Source organism: Camelus ferus, chromosome 17 (assembly GCF_009834535.1).
Source record: "Camelus ferus isolate YT-003-E chromosome 17, BCGSAC_Cfer_1.0, whole genome shotgun sequence".
Classification (NCBI taxonomy): Eukaryota; Metazoa; Chordata; class Mammalia; order Artiodactyla; family Camelidae; genus Camelus; species Camelus ferus.
In genome coordinates, this window is record NC_045712.1 from 34,145,948 (window position 1) to 34,166,510 (window position 20,563).

At 44.5% G+C, this 20,563-nt stretch overlaps 1 protein-coding gene and 1 long non-coding RNA gene across 2 annotated transcripts in view; one reads left to right on the forward strand and one right to left on the reverse strand.

The window, feature by feature from the left end:
• SRGAP3 (SLIT-ROBO Rho GTPase activating protein 3) overlaps positions 1–20,563 on the reverse strand; it is a 287,702-nt gene that overhangs the window by 250,284 nt on the left and 16,855 nt on the right. The window lies entirely within an intron of this gene.
• LOC116657217 lies at positions 6,436–20,363 on the forward strand. Its single transcript, XR_004312265.1, has 4 exons — positions 6,436–7,675; positions 7,789–7,977; positions 18,429–18,656; positions 19,494–20,363. It is a non-coding gene; the product is annotated as an uncharacterized LOC116657217 (long non-coding RNA).

Below are 20,563 nucleotides of genomic sequence, written 5' to 3' on the forward strand. Positions count from 1 at the left end.
AAAGAATTAAAAAGGAATATGTTCACACAGATAAAGAAAATGGGAAATGACACCACTGTAAGCAAGTAATTTCCATTATTTTTTCAGCTCTTTTTTTAATTGTGATAAAATAAACACAACATAAAATTTGCCATTTTGACCATATTTAAGTGTACAGGTCAGTGGCATTAAGCACATTCACATTATTGTGCAACCATCACCACCATCCATCCCCCAGAACTTTTCATCATCCCAGACTGAAACTCTGGAGTCATTAAGCAACAACAACCTATTCCCCTTCCCCTCAGCCTATGGTTACCACTATTCTACTTTTTGTCTCTATATATTTGGCTACTCCACGTACCTCATATAAGTGAAATCAGACAATATTTGTCCTGCTGTGATTGGCTTATTTCACTGAACATAATGTCTAAGGTTTACCCAAGTGGTAGCATGTATCAGAATTTCATTCCTTTCATTTTCCGTACTAAATCAGATTGCATTTCATTTTCAGCTTTACTGAAGAATAACTGATAGATATTCATTTGTTTTTGAGGCTGAGCAATATTCCATTGTATGAATATATCACCCTTTGTTTATCCATTAATCCATCAATGGACATTTTGGCAGTTTCCACTTTTTGGCTATTGTAAATAATGCTGCCATGAACACTAGTGTGCAAATATTCATTCAAGTCCCTGCTTTCAAAACTTTTCAAAACAATTGTAGAAGTAGAATTTTGGATCAAATGGTAATTCTATGTTTAATTTTTTGAGGAGATATCATTTTCCACAGCAGCTGCACCATTTCACATTCCTACCAACAATATGCAAGGGTTCTAATTTCTCCACATCCATCCCAACACTGTTATTTTTTGTTTTGGTTTTTTTTTTTAACAATACGCCACCTTAATAGATAGTTTTGCAGTTTTGATTTGTGTTTGATGGTTAGTGATGTGGAACAGCTTTTTATGTACTTATTGGCATTTATTTTGTTCCTTTTTAAAAGATGGAAAGCAGATGAAGGAATGGTAACACCATAGCAGAGCAAGGGAGAAGGAGTGCGGAAGGAGAGTTACAGGTAAGAAGCAAAGTGATTTGCCTGACAAAACCTTTGAAAGATTCGGGCCATGATGAAAGCATGGACCAAGGTGAAGATCAGGGCTGAAAACATCCTCTGCCCCCAAAGCCAAGCAGTTACTCCTCACCCAGGCAGAAGAACAGAAGTTTGATCCCTGGTGAATATGAACTGGGGAGGCCATAGGTTCCAGTGCAACTGACAGAGCAGCCAGCAGGAGTGAGGTAAGGTCTGGAAATGGGGAGACTTAGTGAGAGTGCATCCTGAGCACTGAGGACCCCCAGTCCTCTTTCCCAACTCTGCTCCCAAAATGCAGGCAATGTATGTTACCCCCAGATAACAGATGAGAGGATTCTTCTCCTAAGAAACTGAACTGCCCCAGGAGAAGAAACCCATAGACAGTAACATTTGGGGTTCCCCTAACAAAACAGCAAGATCTCCACCAAAAACCCAACAGTAAAGGCTTCCACTTGATAAGTTCTGTCTCTGCACACAGGGCTTCCAATTAGGTTGTGTGCCTTACCCTAAAATATGCAGTGACAACTAAGGGTCACCAGACACTGAAGGAGAGCCCACATCGTGAAAGATAGAGACCAAAACAAGACCCCAAAAACTGGATCAGGAAGAAATAGATGATGCCAGAAACAGAAGAAAGCTTCAAATAAAAATTACAATTAATACTCCTGGAGAATTAAGAGAAGACATTACATCCATCAATTTTTTAGAAACAGCATACTATGAAAAATAAAAGAGCCCGTGGAAATCTACAGTGAGCATCAATTTTAAAAAGTTAACAGACAGGTTGGAGGTAATAAAACTGCAAATTGATGGAAAATAAGAGGAATAGTATAAGGATAAAATATTTAGGGAATCAACTGAATTCAGCATCCAAATAAGAAAACAGAGGAGGAAAAGATTATCAAAGAAATAACTTAAGAAAAATTTCCTGGAATTGAAGAACTTGAATCTCCTATTGAAAGCCTAATAAATGAAGAAACATGAATGCCAAGTTCCAGGATACCAGGAATCCAGAGAAGAACTACAAGTGTCTGGATAGACAAGTCACATACAAAGAAATAGGATTAAAAATGGTATTGGACTTCACAAAAATGAACTTAGAAGCTAAGAAGACAATAGAACAATGCCTCCTAGGGAAAATAACAGCCTGAATTCTACATTGCAAATCCAAAGTGAGGTTAGGAAAAAAAGACATTTTCAGATAAACACGGACTCAAAAAAATGCATCTCTCATGTGCCGTTTCTTAGAAAGCAAGTGTCACCAAAACCAGGACATAAAGCAAGATTTGGGGCCCTGGAAAGAGGGATTGCAGCATAAAACAAAAGCAAAGATAACTCTCAGAATCATAACTAGGTGAAAGGCCTGAAGTAAAACCTGTTTATACTGGAGCAGGAGGGCTTTAAGCAGGGAAGTTCCAGACAGAGTGGTGTACACACTTGAGTATGAAAAACTACTGGTAGGCCATGAGAGTCCTAATTGGAAAGAAAATGACAGGTACATAGAAAATAATGCAAGCAAAACAAAGAAACAAACAAACATTATCAACTCCAGAAGAGACAAAAAATATACAAGGAAGGAAGTATAACTACAGGACACTTTCTGGCTTTGCAATGGATAATAATTACATAAATGCTATATAATATCAATGCATACTGATTATAGGAGTTTGCAGGAAAACTCCTATAATCAATAGGACAATTGATAGACATTTTTACTTCAGATAACAGCAAGTCAGTAGATGATTTCGATAATTGATAAATAAGAAAAGTATCAGTATTTTATTTTGATGCGTAGCAATAAACATCTTCATGGTTGCAACTGAAAACTTCTGGGGAAATGATGGCCTAATGGGTCTTCTCTGACTTAGATTCTTTTTGTAGAAATAGTACAATTTCATATTTTTAAATTGAAGTACAGTTAATATACAACATTACATGTTATAGGTGTATAATATAGTGATTCACAATTTTAAAAGTTATAGTTATTATAAAATATTGACTATTTCTCTGTGTTGTATAGTGTATCCTTGTAGCTTATTTTATACATAATAGTTTATACCTCTTAATCCTCTACCCCTATATTGCTCCCTCCCCCCTCCCCAATGGTAACCACTAGTTTGTTTTCTTTATCTGTTGAGTCTTCTTTTTTGTTATATTCACTAGTTTGTTGTATTTTTTAGGTTCCACATATAAGTGATATCATATAGTATTTGTCTTTCTCTAACTTGTTTCACTTAGCATAATACCCTCCAAGGCCATTCATGTTGCTGCAAATGGCAAAATTTCATTCTTTGTTATGGCTGAGTAGTATTCCATTGTGTATATATACCACATCTTCTGTATCTATTCATCTGTTGATGAACACTTAGGTTGCTTCCATATCTTGGCTATTGTAAATAATGCTGCTATAAACCCCAGGGTCCATGTATCTTTTTGAATTAGTATTTTGGGTTTTTTTTCAGATATATACCTAGGAGTGGTTTTGCTGGATCATATGGTAGTTACATTTTTAGTTTTTTGAGAAACCTCCATACTGCTTTCCACAATGGCTGCACCAATTTACATTCCCACCAACATTGTATGAGGGATCCCTTTCCTCCACATCCTCATCAGTTTTGTTACTTGTGTTCTTTTTGATGATAGCCATTCTGACAGGTGTGAGGTGACATCTCACTGTGATTTTGATGTACATTTCCTTGGTGATTAGTGATGTTGAGCATCTTTTCATGTGCCTGTTGGCCATATGCATTTCTTCTTTGTTAAAATATCTATTCGGGTCTTCTGCCCATGAAAGAAACAAGATGACACAAACAGATGGAAAGATATATCTCGTTCTTGGATTGGAAGAATTAATATTGTCAAATTAACCATACTACTCAAGGCAATCTACAGATTCAATGTAATCTCTATCAAAATGCCAATGGCATTTTTCACAGAACTTAAACAGATAATTTCAAAATGTGTATGGAAACACAGAAGACCCCTAATAGACTAAACAACCTTGAGAAAGAAGAACAGAGCTGGAGGAATCAGGCTCCCTGACTTCAGACTGCACTATGAAACTATAGTAATCAGAAGAGTTTACTCCTGGCACAAAAACAGACATATGAATCAATGGGACAGAACAGAAAGCCCAGAAATAAAGCCACGCACTTATGGTCAATTACCTACGACAAAGGAGGCAAGAATGTACAATGGAGAAAAGACGGTCTCATCAGTAAGCGGTGCTGGCAAAACTGGACAGCTACCTGTAAATGAATGAAGTTAGAACATTCTCCAACACCACAAGAAAAAATAAACTCAGAATGGATTAAAGACCTAAATATAAGACCGGATACTATAAAACTCCTAGAGGAAAATATAGGTGGATCACTCTGACATAAATCACAGTGATCTTTTTTTGGATCTGTGTCCTAGGAGTGATGGAAATAAAAGCGAAAATAAATAAATGGGACCTAGTTAAACTTAAAAGTTTTTGCACAGCAAAGGAGATCATCGACAAAATGAAAAAAAAAAAACCTCCTGAATGGGAGGAAATATTTGCAAATGATACGACCAATAAGGGGTTAATATCCAATATTTATAAACAGCTCATACAACTCAACATCAAAAAAACCCCAAACAACTTGAGTATAGGTTCATTCTTCACCAGGTCCCCAGAGGCAGTTTGGAAGCATGATAGGTAAGAGTACACGATCTGGATTCAGACGGCCTGAGTGCTCAGCTTGAGTCTGCCACTTATTAGCAGGGTGAATCTGGGCAGGTTAATGCACCACTCTGCCTCAGGTTCCCCATATGTGAAACAGGAAACATAACAGTACCCACCTGACAGGATCACTGTGAGAATTAAATAATGCATGTAAAGCATTTGGCATTCTGCTGGCACACTGTACACATTCATGAAGTATTAGTAATCCTCACTATCATCCCCTAGCATGGTTCTATCAGGATATGCCACCCCTGCCACCTTTCAGTGCCCTTCTAAAAAGATCACGATGATACAGTGACAGGTGAAGGACACAGAACAGGTGACTGGAATTCAACCCGTTTCTCAGTTATAAAAAGCTAGGTCCTAAGTGCAAAGCTCTCCAGGCTGGGTGTCTTCTCCAACTGATTCTTTTCTGCTTGGGACGAGAACTGGAGACAATGTGGGGTAATAGTATAAGGAGTGGTTATTAAGAGGAGCCTGAAGTCAGACAGACCAGGTCAAATTCTAGCTTCCCACCTCTTAACCCCATGAGCAGAGGCTAATTCCCTGATGCAATGGGCTGAACTGTGTCCCCTCAAAATTTGTACGTTGCAGCCCTAACCCTTGGGGCCTCAGAATGTGACTGTATGTGGAGACAGGGTCTTTAAAGAGATGACGAAGGTAAAAAGAGGTCATGTGGGTGGGCCCTAATCCAATATGACTGGTATCCTTGCAAAAAGAGATTAGGACACAGACACACATGGAGGAAAGACCACACGAGGACACAGAGAGAAGACAGCCAGCTACAAGCCAGGGGGGAGGCCAACCCTGCCAACACCTCATCTCGAGCATCCAACCTCCAGGACTGTGAGGAAATACACTACTGTTGTTTAAGCTACTCAGTCTGTGGACCTTTTTTATGGCAGCCTGAGGTGACTAACACACTTGATCTCAGGTTTCTGAAAGGTAAAATAGGAATATGCCTCATGAGCTAATTGTGAGGATTAAATCGTGTATGAAAGTACTCACTCACCACAGTGTGTGGCATACAGTACATGCTCAATAAATGTAGGCTAGTATGATTATTGTATTATTATTATTATTAAAACACAATTTCACTGGTTTTTCCGCAGTGACAGAAGGCAGAATCTGAGTGACGAATCAACCAAAGCTATTACAGTGACTTTGTAATTCATTTCCATGTCTTTAGTCTTGCTGTCTTCAGTCCACCCCCACAATGTTGCTAGAACATTCTTTTTGGAATAAAAATCTGGCTGTGATACACAGTATCTAAAAATGGCCTCAAACGATTCCACTCCTCCCTCCCTGTATGGGCACGCCACTCCTCCCATCAGCGGCGGAACCCATGACCCCTTCTGTGAATCTGGGCTGTGCCTGTGACCACTCTGACCAGAACGATACGGCAGAGGAAATGACACCCGGGGACTTCCGAGTCCTCAGCCACCGAGCCACCAAGAAGAAGAGGCTCCTCTGCTGGAGAGAGTGGTCATGGGGAAAGGCCCAGAAGGAAGACAGAGGGAGAGGAGCACCATGGAGGAACATCGAAGTGGCAGACATCCAGCCCCAAGCCACAGTGACAGCCACCATCCCACTGCTACTGCATGAGAGAGCCCCAGCCAGATGAGCAGAGGAACCACTCAGCTGAGCCCCAGCCAACCCACAGACTCATGCAATATAATAAAATGGCACTGGTGAAGCCAGTAAATTTGGGGTGGTTTGTTATGCAGCAAAAGATAATGGAGACACTGACCCTGACAGTGCTCTGCTTAAAATCCTTGGCTCCTGAAATCAAATTTCCATTAACTTTCCCAAGCTGAATGGCCTGGGAAAGTTACACAATCTCTCTGTGCATCATTTTACCATCCATAAAGTGGAAGTGATAATGATATAACCCTCAAAGACTGCCATGAAGATTAAGAAACAATACACATAAGACACTTAGAACAGTGTGGCACATAATGTGTGGGGGTTTTTTTTTAATTTTTAAGATTTTTTACTAATTAATTTTTTAATGGAGGTAGCAGGGATTGAACCCAGGACCTTGTGCACACTAAGCAGGCACTCTACCACTGAGCTGTAGCTTCCCTGTATGTGTTAACTTAGCCATCATCACTGTCCCCAGCAGCGTTCTCGCCCTGCCTCTCCTCTCTCCAGCCTGCTCCCTAACCACACCCCACCTGCACCCTGGGACACAGCCACAGTTGAATACTTTTTCCCGCAGCATGTCACACTTCACAACTTTGACTTTTGTACATTCCATTCCTTCTTCCTGGAGTGTCATTCACCCGCCTTGCCTGCCAGGAAAATTGCCGTGTCCTCCTGTGAAGCCTTCCTGGACCTCCCGTCAGCGCAGCAGCTGCCGCTGTGCCCTTGGAACACCCAGCGCTTGTCTCTGTGTGACCCTGTCTGTCTCCCCCGCTGGTCTCTGAGTCCCTTAAGGACAGAGCCCATGCTTGACTCATGTACCAGCAGAGCATGGCTCATAGCAAGCTCTTAATATGTGATTCTGATCGGGAAGGAGCCGGCTTTTAGAGCACTGGTTCTCAGCAGGAGGGGGGAGTGGGGAAGGGAGCAAATGTCCCCCAGGGAACATCTGGCAATGCCCAGAGAAATTTTTGGTTGTCACACGACTGCAGGAGTGCTATGGCATCTAGAGGGTAGAGGCTCAAGATGCTGCTGAACACAGGACAGCCCTCACGACAAGGAATTATCCAGCTCCAACACCACTAGTGCTGAGGTTAAGAAACCCTGTTTTCCAGGATCATCACGTATGAGACAGAGAGCACTGAATGCACATGCACTCAGTGGCCTGGGTGCGTATTCCCACCTCATCCCAGCTCAGCCTCTTCTCGGCACCTCTGGGAGCTGCAGGCACCAGAAAGGGAACCGAGGGTAAGTAAGGGCTTAAATCTGATCTCCTTTCTTCCTGCTCAGTGTGATCCTGACCCTTTTCCCTGCACCCTACGGTCCGTTCCAGCCCTGACTGACTTTCTGTGATTCTGCAGTGGTAGGTTGGTGCCTGCTGTTGCCTTCATAGCTTAAAGATGTCAACGCTGCACAGGCTCTATCACAGGCCGAGAGAGGAAAACTCCCAGGTAGGCTTGCTGGAGTCACTGAGAGCTCGCCTTACATCCTGGATCGCCCAGAACTCAGCGAACTCACGCACCTGAGACGCAGGCACCCACCCTGCCCAGGTAAGTGGCCTGCAAGCTGCAGCAGAAATGGGAGGGGAGGAAGGTGGCCCTTGAAGGCTGCGTGGCTAACTCAGCTCTAATCTTAAGAGGCCTCTTTGTTTGTCAGTCACAGCATGTCATGTCTCTGCCCGAGAGCAGGGAGACATCTGTGAAATCTGCTCCTTTGTCCCCCAGGATAAGAGTGGCAGGAAACCTCACCCTGCAGGACTGCTTCTCAGAGAGATAGGTCCTGCAGAGGGGCAGGGAGCAAAGCGGATGCCTGGGGCTCCTGGGAGGACCTGAGGTGGTTCTGAATTGGCTTCAAGAGGAGGTCAGACAGCACAGTGGTAAAGAGCCTCAGCTTTGGCATCGGGCAGGCCTGAGTGTGAGTCCAGTTCTGTCACGCGCTGTGTTGTCCTGGCTAAATGCCTTCGTCTTGAGTAAGCCTCAACCCTGAGCTGGGAACAGTAATAGTATCTACGTTGTGGTGGTTCTGTGGATTAACTGAGATAATGAAGTCACAGGTTTGGCACACTGCAGAGCCTGACTGCAAGTAGACGGCACTTGTTGTTACGGAAGGGTACTACGGACGAGCGAAGAGTTGAGGACTGTGATGAGTCACACTGAAATTCTCACTTAAGCTCCTATACCCAGGCAGGATGCTGGTGAGTTACAACACTGACGACTAACGCTTTCATAGTTCTTACCACGTGCTTACAACTGCTCCAAGTGCTCTGCACATATTAACTCAATCCTCACAAAGACCCTGTGTGACAGGTACTTTATAACTCCCATTCTAAGGGTGGGACAAAGAGACATAGGTTTACTAACTGCCCAAGACACAGGACTGGTAAGGGGAAGACGAGAGTTTGGACAAAGGTGGTGTGGCTCATGGGTCCCTGCCCTCAGCAGTACACATACAGCCCTGAAAGATTGTAGAGAATGGTAAGAAATGGGGGGCTACCCAGCCTTCCTCACCCCTGCCCTGCTCCCAGACACCCTCTCCACCCCAGACAGCAGAACACAGCAGGGAAGCACCAAGTTCTGCAAGGAAGAGTCTAGAAGTGGCTGTGGGAAAGTGGGCAAGAGATGCCACAGGGAGGCAGGAAGCAAATGAGTCAGAAATGGGCAAACCGGGACCCCACCTCAGTACCACCTGCTGTCTGTGGGTGCCTCTGTGCCCTGAGACATATCTTCTCAGAGCTTAATTTTTCTCTCTCTAAAACAAGGCTTAGACACGGTCAAAATCCTGCTAGCTCTAGAAGGCTCGGCTCTCCTCATGAGAAGAGGCTGCAGCTGGAGCCTTGGCCAGATCCTATCCTGGGGTAAGAGCGCCCTCTGGTGGGCGATTCCAAGAACGTCCCAGAGCTCCTGGGCTGGGACTCTCGAAGACCTGGCTCCTAGTGCCTGCTCTGCCCAGATTTAGCTGGGCGGTCCCTGGCAAGCTGGGCGGTCCCTGGCAAGATGCTTCAGCTCCCTGAATCTCAGAATTCTGATTGGTAATATAACGCTGAAAAAACTAGCAATGATGATAATACTTATAATAGCTAACACTTTTTTCAGCACCTTATTTAAACCAATGTGAATGATAAATTTTAGAAGTGATATATTTGTTCTGGGCATTCTAATAAGTTATAACATTGCCTCTGTTTTTCCCTATGTATATTTTTGTCCTTCATGGGCTTTTTTATTTTGATTTTGGTTTGTGGGGACTTTTTTAATTGTGGTGAGAACAATTTCTGACCACAGGAAGAATTTAATTATGGTGAGATCTGTTCTCTTACCAGGTTAAGTGTACAATTCAGTGCTGTTAACTGTAGGGCTGTGCAGCACAGCAGGTCTCCAGAACTTATTCATCTTGTGTTACTAAAACTTTCTACCTATCGTTTTAGCTAAGGCTTTCTGAGCATCTACTACATGGCAGGCCCTGTTCTAGCAGTACATACATTTACTTAATGAATCCTTCACATATCCACGTAAGAAAGTTCAGAAAGATGGCACAGCTCACTACATTAGCCCACAAGAGACTGCACCAATTCGGAAAGTCTACAATAATGACGTCTGTGAGGTGATTTACATTTGATCACCCCACTGACTCCACCCACCACCCATGAGAGCAACATTGTTCTACTCATTTACAACGGGAGATGGAAGACCACTCAATCCATACATATTTGCTTGTGTGTGTGGAGTCCTGCACCAGACCCTGTGGGCGCACAGGAGTTGGGCGCTCAGAGCCCACGGCCTCTTGGAGTTCTCTGTCTGGCAGGAAGGGGAGACATGAGTAAGCACCCATGGGATGTGTGTGTGCTATGGAAAAATCTGAAACAAAGCCAGAGGAGCTTCACTTGGTCTGGGAGAGGAGCAATGACAAAAACCAATCCACCCAGGGTCCCATGCTCCCAAGCTGTGTGTTGCCTCATCATGGGACCAGCACACTGTTTACAGACCTGTTTGTCCACCCCTGGCCTCCAGTTAGTAGCTGAGCTCCTGAGCAACACAGGTGATTAGCCTGTGTCCTAATCACCTTCATAAGCCCAGCACCCAGCAAAGGGGCTGGCATCTGTGGCTGCTCAGTAAATATTTGCCCAGTGAAAGCCCTACTCCTTCCATGCCCCAAAGCCCTCCCTCCTTTCATTCCGTGGACCTTCCTCTCCTGCACAATAACCCACAGAGGTTAGGACAGTGGCTCCTTAGCCCGGCCCTGACCATTAGTTTCCAACCCAGAGAAGTTCCACTTATGTTAACTATTCCAAGTATAATAGAATAAAAGTGTTGTGTGGGGAGGAGAGGGGCCAGCAGTTTTCAGACACTTGCTCTGTGCTGCGCACTCTGTCTTTATCACCTTAAATCTTCTAACGAGCCCGGAAGTCGGTAGGAAGTGGCAGGGCTGGGATCTGCACCCGGGCAGTCTGTCTCTTGTGCTCACGTGCACTATGTTCTGCAGCCCCTTGGCTCCTTCCTCCAAGCATCAGTCAGTGGCCAGTGCTGCTCTCAGCAAAGGGCAGACCTCAAAGACTGTCATTTAGGCTTCTTCCCCTACACACTGGGACCTTCCTAAAATCAGAATATTCTTCCGGAAGCTCCATGGTCACTCTCTGAAAGCCACAAAGCATCTTCCCAGGATTTCACATTTCCAGTCTCTGGCCTCTTATTCCTGAAGAAACTCTAAAGGACATGGGGATCCAGGCGCAGTCCACTGGGTTGAACCAACCAATGAAACTGACTCCTGAAAGATACCATTCTCCATCTGCTCACCTGGGGAGTAAAATCAGTGAGCGTAATAACAATAGAAACAAGAATGTATATCCTTGACTGAGCTCTTACTGGGTGCTGGCCTTCTGCTAAGCCCTTCTCAAATATCATCTCATTTACTCCTCACAGCAACCATCAGAGGTAGGTACTATTTGATCTCCATTAGGTAAAGTTCTTGAGAACAGAGCTCTGATGGTTTGGGCCTTCCAGGAAGCTGACACCAAGACAGAATTAGACATGGAAGAGCTTCATTGGGAGAAACATCTCTGAAGGATAAAGGGGAAGGAGCAGAGGTAGGCAGGAAAGCCTCTGACCCTGATCCAAGTCTGATACCTATGGGGGTGGGGGTGGGGGGCAGGAAGGGCTGGGCTGGCAGAGCCCAGGCTGCAGTGCCCCAGCGCCCTCACCACAGCCTCAGCACGAACGCGGTGGTGCAGTGGAGGGAGGTGAAGTTAGCTACTTCACTGCTCGCAAGAGTTTCTCTCTTAAAGTTGCTCTAAGCAGCGTGATCCTGTGGCTGCCACAAAAGACTGAGTTCCCTGGTGAGTCCCTGCACCCAGGACAGCACCTAGCATGCTGCATTCAATAAATATTTATTGAATTAATCTGTTACTTGCGCTAATCCCCTTTTACATGTAAGGAGACAAGTGCAGAAAAGTTGAGTGGCTGGGCCAAGGTCACACAGCTGGTAGGTTGCCCCGCCCAGTTCTAAGTCCTGGTTTCCCCACTCCAAAGCCCACACACTTAAGACCGTGTTCCTCTGTAACTTGGCCTTTCCTACCTCCCTCTTCTCTCCCCGCACTGAGCACCAAAACATTGCCTGGCTGTAGTATCAGGATATTTTCTTGCCTTTACTCACTCAGTCAATCACTTATTCATTCATTCACTCACTCACTCATTCATTCAGCAAATATTTCCCAGGTCCTGCACAGGATACCTGGGTGACACAGACCAATAGGAAAGGTCCCTCCTTTGAGAAGCTCACTACCCAGAGCAGGGAGGCAGTCACATAGCAAAGGATTAGTGTGCAATGTGACAGGGTTACAATGGCAGGGCACTGCCCAGAGTTAAGTCTCAGGACAAGGAAGGCCAAGAAGTGGAGTGAAGCCCACCTACATACAGCTTAAAAGGAAGCAATCTCGTTGGAGATTCAGCCTGGAGGTTTGCCTTGAAACTTGTTTGCCCAGTACCTTAAATATGACTGAGATGATGCCAACTGTTCATATCTAAGGAAATAGAGGCTGATGGAAGTGACAGAGAACTAGTCTTCTCAAGTGAAGGCTTCTCAAATGGCTCTATCAAAGGACAAAGCTAGTCAGCTAGGTCACAAGGATGTGGTCAACATTCTTGACCTGACCACTCTCCTCCACTCCAGCCCAACCTCACTGTCCATCAGTCACGTACACCTTTGCCTCACTCTTCCAGTGGGCTCAGAAACCAGGATCCCTGAGCCTCTATAGTGGCTCCCAGTGAATCCTGCATTTTGCTACTCACATTCTTTTTTGGGGTTCCTTCCCCTGGGCTTGGCCACATGGCTTGCTTTGGCCAATGAAACATTAGCAAATGTGATGCAATCAGAGGCTAGATAAGTACTTGCACACTGAGGCCTGTCCCCTTGGAATGCTCCCTTTTGGACCCAGTTGTCACATAAGAAGGTTGGGCAAAACAAGTGAATGATGAGAAACCACACTGTGAGAGAGGTTCAGCCACAGGACATCCTGTGTCCTGCTTTAGCAGCCACACGAGGGACCTCAGGGTGAGACAAGCAGAATAATTGCCAGGTCAAACCACAGAATCATGAGAAATAATAAACTGGATTATTAAGCCACTAAATTCTGGAGTGGTTCCTTATGTGGCAGTAAATAATTGAAATAGCCTCTGATCCCCATTTTCCTGTTAACCCTGTGATGATCTCAATCACTACTCCTCTCCCTGGAGTGCCACCCACACTGGCTGTCTTGCTATTCTTCAAACACCACAAGCCCTCACCTCAGGGCCTTTGCACTTGCTGTTCCATTCACCTGGAGTGTATTTCCCCGAGATACCCACATGGCTTGTTCACTCAACTCCTTCAAATCTACCCAAATGCCATCTTCTCAATGAAGTCTTCCCTCACCAGTCCATTAAAAATGATAATCTTACCCTGTCAGTCCTTATTCTCTTTCCTAACTTTTCCCCTTTGCATGTTTCCACTTTTTAAAAGCTTATAAGTTAATTTTACTGCGTATCTCTACCAATTAGAATATAACTCCTTGAAGGCGGGGATTTTTGTATTGTTCACTGCTGTACCTTCAGTGCCTGGAATGACACTTAGTACATGGCAGGCACTCAATAATAGTTGTTGAATAAATGAATAAAAATATAGTACGAAAAATGTGATGCTCAGTACATAAAAGACCTTATGGGAAAACTGAGGAGAGATGTCTAACCCAGTTATGGAAATTAGGCAGAGCACAAGAAGGTGGGAAGACGTTCAGGGCAGAGACCCAAAGTAAAGATATACTCTCTGCTCTGGTGGACACCCAGAGCGGGAGAGAAGAAAATGGTCCCTGCAAGAAAAGAGAAGTAGCGCAGCATGAAGTTTCTGCCTTACTACAGCCCCGCACAGTATGTGTCCGGCCTGCCCCTCTCCTCCCTACAGCTGAAGGGTCGTGATCCCTAGCTCCAAGTCCCATTCTGCTCCTAGTTTCCAGGACAGCCCTGACCTGAGATGGCAAGCCCATAAGCTGCTCTAGCACCCCTCTACAGAAACATCAAGTCTCCCCTCGTCTGGGCAGGAGCCAGACAGTAGGGGGGAGGGTACTGGGGCCCAGTTCTGATGACCAGGCTCCAGCTTCATTCCCAGCACCTGGAGCCTTGTCTTGGCAAATTCCCAGTACCTTTGGACTCCAGACCTGCCTTGGTATGACCACTCTTAGAAACAGAAAACTCAACCCAAACTGGCTTAAGCACTAAAGAGGTCTAGTGACTGGAACAACTAAACATTCTAGTGGTGTGGCTGGCCTCAGGCACAGGACTCAAATGATGTCACTGGGACTGAGTTTCTCTCCGTTTCTTGGCTCTGCCTTCAGTGGAGTTGGCTTCATTCATCCTCAGGCTCTTCAAAGGCCTCCAGCCTCTGCCATAACTTCAGGCTTTTACTTCAGAGTGTCAAACTGGCTGCTGTGTCTCCAGCTCCACGTTCTCCCAGACTTTAGAATCAAATGGGAGAAAAGCACCTGCCTTTCTCCCACCAATCCCAGAAGTCATGGCTGTATTTCATTTGCTATGGCTGGATCAGGTGATCCATCCCTAAACCAATCACTGTGCTTTTCCCCCTTCCCCCATGCTGTGTGTGAGAAAGGACTTGCTAATTTGATTGGCCAGGTACGGATCATGTGTTCCAGACCTGGAGCTGAGAGTGGAGCCTCACAGAGATCAGTAGCTGAGAGAAGAAAATAAAAATCTGGGCTAGAACCCAAAGGAAAGGGAATGGCTGCTGAAGGGACAGACAATAACCTCAGACTCCAAGTTTAGTTCCATAGCCTGGCCTCTAGCAACTCAGCCAAAGAGGTAAATAACAGTCCTTGATTGAAGAATGTTTAACACCTCTGCCACAGTCTACAAAATTCAAAAACAAATGGTGAAAGTATATCTTTTATGGTGAAATGAAAATAAAAAATGTTCAAGTATACATAAGCCATGGAAAACCTATGGGGACCTAAATGATAATAATGATTTTGCAATATAATTTGCTTTCAGGATTTAAAAAAAGAATGTGATGCTATTACCATTCATCTTTGAAAAAGTAAGATAAAATTCAGGAAGGGAAAACAAAGATAACCTAAATCATGTCTAGTATCAAAAACCCATTTGAACAGATTCCAGAGGCTGTCTGGACTCCTCTCTGGTAATGCAATTTTGCTCTGTCAAATGTTTCATGAAAGTGGGTCACTGGCTAGAGCCAAAAACTGGTTTTTGTTTTTTCCTTTTCAGTGTAGCAATTTGTCCCATATGATTTTTTTTAAGCTGGATTTTAAGATTGAGCCCATATTTTTGGCCATCTGAGGAATGCATCAAACACATTTGTTTAGAAATCAGCTAGCCTAGTGATTTCTAAAATTGTTAAAGAAACATCTTATTTAATCATTGTTCTGCCCCTTAACTACTTCCTGCTAAGCATCTTAAAGCGGGAGAGGCTGGACGAAGGTTTGGTTTGGGTTTTTTGTTTTTTTTTTTTTAAGCCTGAGAAACTGGGACTTCCCTACATTTCAAAGCACAAAGGCCTATTATTCAAGGAAAGGGGCCAGGGAGGCAGGGCGATTCAATTTTGTAGGCCACTGAGTACTTCTTCCTTTCTCCTGCCAAATCAAGGCTCACTCCAGTCCCAAGTGGACTACACGTGGGGCAGTCCTCTGTGAAAAAGTGAAAGCAGTCGAGGAAAAAGAAAGAGCGGCCAGCCAGGAGAGCCTGGGGAGCACTCATTATATCTGAATAGAGCCAGTGAAAGGGGCTTTTTGCTGAGCTGCCTGGGTGAGGCCACTCCATTCAGGCTCCCATTGTAAATTCCATCTGTGTGCTATCATTTCCTGACCCAGAAACAGGGAAATGTTTAGGCCATAAATTTCCCTAGGACCTTGCCTAACCACAAAAATCACTCCCTGTGAAGTTCACTGGCTCCTTCGAAATTTGGTGAAGGTTTAAGACCATGTTTGCCTTGATTCCCTCTCCCCATTTACTGAATGGTCTCCTCCTCATCTCCCTACTTTCCTTCCAGAAATTAGATCCTCCATGAAGTGAAATGAAACTGGGATGTTTATGAGGAAAGCTCTGGGGGAAATCAGAAGCTCTTCTGTCCTCGAATGAGAAGCTTAAAATGTCTGGCTGGCCCAAAGCCAAAGTTAGTCAAGGGTCAAATGGTAATGTAACAGTTTGTGTTTGAATAAGTCTGAGAAACTGAGGATGTAAATAAGAAGAGAAAACAGAAATGATGTAGAACAGTGGTTGTCAAACTTTAACACGCATCAAAATGATGTGGAAGAGCTTCTGATTCCAGAGCTGTGGGGTGGGGTCTGAGAATGTGTGTTTCTCACAAGTGCCCAGTGGCGCTGCCGCTGCTGGTCCAGGGACCAGGTTTGGAGAACCCCTGATGTAGGGGGTGACTGTACCAGACCTCACACATCCAGCAGGACATTAGATATATTCAAAGGTTCAATAACATCTGGACTCAGACTCAGTAAACGTAGTCTGGTACCTACCTATAGACCCAGGCTGAGTGCTTTCTATGGTAGTAGTTATGGCTAGCAATCTACCACACAGTTATATACCGAACATAAAAATATTTTTATAACTCAACTTCACTTTTAGCCCCTATTCAACCAGAGTAATAAAAATGTAACCTCAGCTAATTTAAAGTCTTTCTCCCACTTTCAGGGATGCCTCTGGGTTCTCAGTGTTTATGAAAAATCATGGGATTGGGGGTGTGTGGGGGCAGGGCATGCATTCTGGTCCTTGCTGTCATCTGTCTACTAGGCTGTCAGATGAAATCGCCATCACCTTGTTTGGCCTGTAGGCGTCCATCCTCACTGATCATCACTGACACATCCCTCACCCACAGGCAACATGACCCCTTCTGGTGCAGCACCATTTCTGGGCCACTCTGGGAACTCAGAATCTGCCAGCCATGTCCTTTCTGCTCCCCAGGGCTCTGCCCAGAAAGCAGGGCACAGGGGCCCTCTCTCTCAGGGCTGCTGCATCTCTACTTGTATCACACCCTCTCTGTCTCTCTTTCTTCCCACCCTTACTGCCCCACCTCTGCCCAGAACGGCGGATTTTTTCTCCTCAAACCCCTGGCCATGTCCAGTGCTCTCAGTGTTCCCCTTAGGGCTTTAGACTTTTGAAAACCAAAGCAAGAAAGATTCCTACTTGTTTTTTCTGCTCTGACATTTCCTTCCCAGAGTTAACGAGCACAGAATGGCCTAGCTGCTTAAGTGGGGAAGGCTGCATAAACGAAAGAAGCTTAGAAGGAGAAAAAATAAACTAATCTAAAATACACACACATTAACAGTTTAGAATTATTTTCTATTACTATTTTGCAATATCTACATTCTTCTCTTTCATTTTCAAGGTAATCCTGTGAGGTAGATATTATTCTTCCTGTGTTACAAATGAGAAAATTGAAATGCAGAGAGATTAGGAAGCCTTGCCTGAAGTCCTGTATGCCAGGTCTTGAACTCAGGGCTTCTCAGTCTGAATCCAAGGCTAATTCCATTGTATCTCGGCTTTTCCTCCCAAAGAAGCAGCGGAGAGAGGGAGGCCTGTCAATGTAGAAGTCATAGCCCACAATACTGATCAGTGTTAGGGAATTATTTGGCCCATGAGATACTATTAAGCCAAGACTTAGTGGTAACAAGGCAGAGTAATAAAATAAACCAAGAGACAGGATGCGAGGTAAATAAGGGGTTAATAGGTTTGTGAACACCAGAGATGAAGGAGTCAAAAGGCCCCAAGTCAAGGCCACAGGTCAAGGAGTAACCATTTCCTGACTATGAGAGACAGGTTAGAAGTCCAGAAAATTAAGACCCAAACCAAAGTGCCCTGAGCCCCTCAAATCCTAAGCTGGTCAGGAGTCAGGAAGGCAGGAGTCACAGAAGTCAGTTAAGGCATCAACAGTAAGAGTTAGACCTTGGACTACAAAAGGGTGCATTTGCCCTTTAAGTTGTTTTCCTGGAAAACTCAGAACCCACAAGTTGAGTAGGAACATGACTGTGAAAGTGAGGACTGGCTGAGTGGAAATCCAGGACAGCAACGGGAGAGCAGAGATTAGAGAAAGTCCTTGAGGCCAAAAAGCATGTTGCTGTGCACAGGGAATGTCTGCTGCCTCTGTCTAGCACGCCTGCTTATGATAACAAAGCCCATCTCAGCCTTTGGAGGAACAAATTCTCCCAACCTTAGCTCCTGGGTTCAAGAGGGACTGACTGCCCACTGACCAGGCCAGGATTCCACATACATCACAGTGATTGGCTCAGGAGTGAGTACGTGACCCGAGGTAGGCCAGTCAGCATGGCAGTGGTCTGGATGTCTGTCCCACCGAAATTCGTATGTTGAAATCTTAACCCCCAAAGATGATGGTATAAGCCGGTGAGGCCTTTGGGAGATGCTTAGGTCATGAGGGTAGAGCCCTCATGAATGGGACTAGTGTTCTTGTAACAGAAGAGATCCTTTGCCCTTTCCACCAGATGAAAACAGAACAAGAAGGTGCCACCTATGAACCCAGAAGTGGGCCCTCATCAGACACCACAGCGAATCTGCTGGCACCATGATCTTGGACTCCAGCCTCCAGAACTGTGAGAAGCCAACTTCTGTTGTTCGTAGGCCACCCATCTGTGGTGTTTTGGTATAGCAGCCTGAAGGAACTAAGACAAGCGTCAACCTCGCCACTTTCTGGAGTGACAGGAAAACTGGAGGTAACCTGGTTTACTGAGCGTGCTAAGCCAGTAGAATATAATGGTGCTGTCCACTTGGACCACCTCCCCAGGAGAGCTTGCCTGACAATAAAACCAACAGAGCAGGAAGTCGGGCTAAAACACAGGGGCAGAGCAGAAGAGAAAGAAACTGTATCCTAAGAACATTCTTTGAGGCCCTAGATCCAATCATAATAAATTCACCCCCTGGAACTTCTCAGTTAAGTGAACCAATAAATCTCCTTTTTTGGTTATCTGTCAATGTCTGAAAGACTCTAATTAACTGTGCATAAAAATTTGCACTACATAATGAAAATATGGACAGATGCACTGAAAGGACAACAATTTTTGTGGAATTACAAAAGGAATAAGCCCTAAACATGCTTACCCTCAGTTTTTTCTGTCAGAGGTCTGATCTCTGGGGCTCTAGGCAAACCTCTCACTGACAAAGGGAGGTGTCTTTAAGACCTAAGGAAGGGCAGAGAGGTTAGATTCCAAGGTAACTCCCTCCAACCAGCAAATATTCACTGTGGGCGTGCTGGGTAAAAGGCTCCAGACAATGCTAGCTCCAAGTGTTACCACTGAAAAACCTTAACTCCAACACTTAATTATTCATAGTGCTATACAAGGCCCACACAAAGAACACCATCTATGTCCAATATGTGCACAACATCTGGTGGTTTTAAAATATGTCCACAAATTATTTGACGCTCCTTCCTTTAAATTTGGAGTTTAGTTTACTGCCCCTTGAAAATGGGACAGATTTAGTGACTCACTTCTAAGAAACAGAATGTGATGAAAGGCATGTTTTCTGACACTCTCTCTCTCTCTCCATTCTAGCCTTTGGAACTAAGCAAGGTACCACATTTTGAAGGAGCCCAAGTTACAGGGAGAGGACACATGAGGATGTTCAGACAACAGCCCTAGGGAGGCCCTCAGCCAACAGCCACAGTAAACCATGAGACAAGCAAGTGAACAAGCCTTCAGATGACTTCAGCCCCAGCCTTCAAGTCTTCCAACTGAATATGCCCCCAGGCACAGTGAAGCAAGGACTGCCATTCTGCTGTGCCCTATCTTAATTCTTGACCTGTGGAAATTATGTGAGATCATAAATGGTGTTTATTATTTTTTAGCCACTGTGCTCTGAAGTACTTTGTTACACAGCAATACATAACTAAAACACAGTCCAAGAACAAAACAGCAAATGATTATCAGCTCATATGCTAACTCCAATCAACTGACAGTTGTCTGGAGAAAGGTGCATCAGGGCTGAGAAAGAAAAAGAAGATGGAATCAAACTAGCGAAGTCTACCATAAGCATGGACGTGGGAAGTGACAATACTGTTTTTTTATTTGCCAGCCTTGGTCTAAGACAACTGACTACAGACCCAGGAAAAAAAAAAAAAAAGTTCCAAGAGGGAACGGGAGAAAAAGGCATGGAGAGTGGGCAGCAGAAAAAGCACTAGGCTTGGCAATAAGATACAAGGATTCAAAGCTCAACTATGTACCAGCTGGGAGAACTTAAGCTAGTTGTTTAATCTGGCCCTCAACTCCCTCATCTGCAAAATTACAGAACTGTTGTGAGAGTTAAATTAAATGTGATCATGATACAGATGTCTGGCAACAGTAGGTCCTCAACAAATGGGAATGTGGTGGGAGTCCTGGCAGAACTTAAGCAAAATTTGGATGTGGGAAGGGAGATGGATTGGAGGTCTATTTGACTCTCAAATACAGAACTGTCACGTGACATTCGAAGCCTTCCCAAAGCTTTATTTCCCAAGTGTGTTCTGTGAAATACTAGGACTGTCGGACATTAATAGCACATTCTGTAAAACACTGGTTCTGTGGATGTTTAATAGGTGTTACACAGATAAAAAGAGTTTGCATATATCCACTTACCATATGGCCCA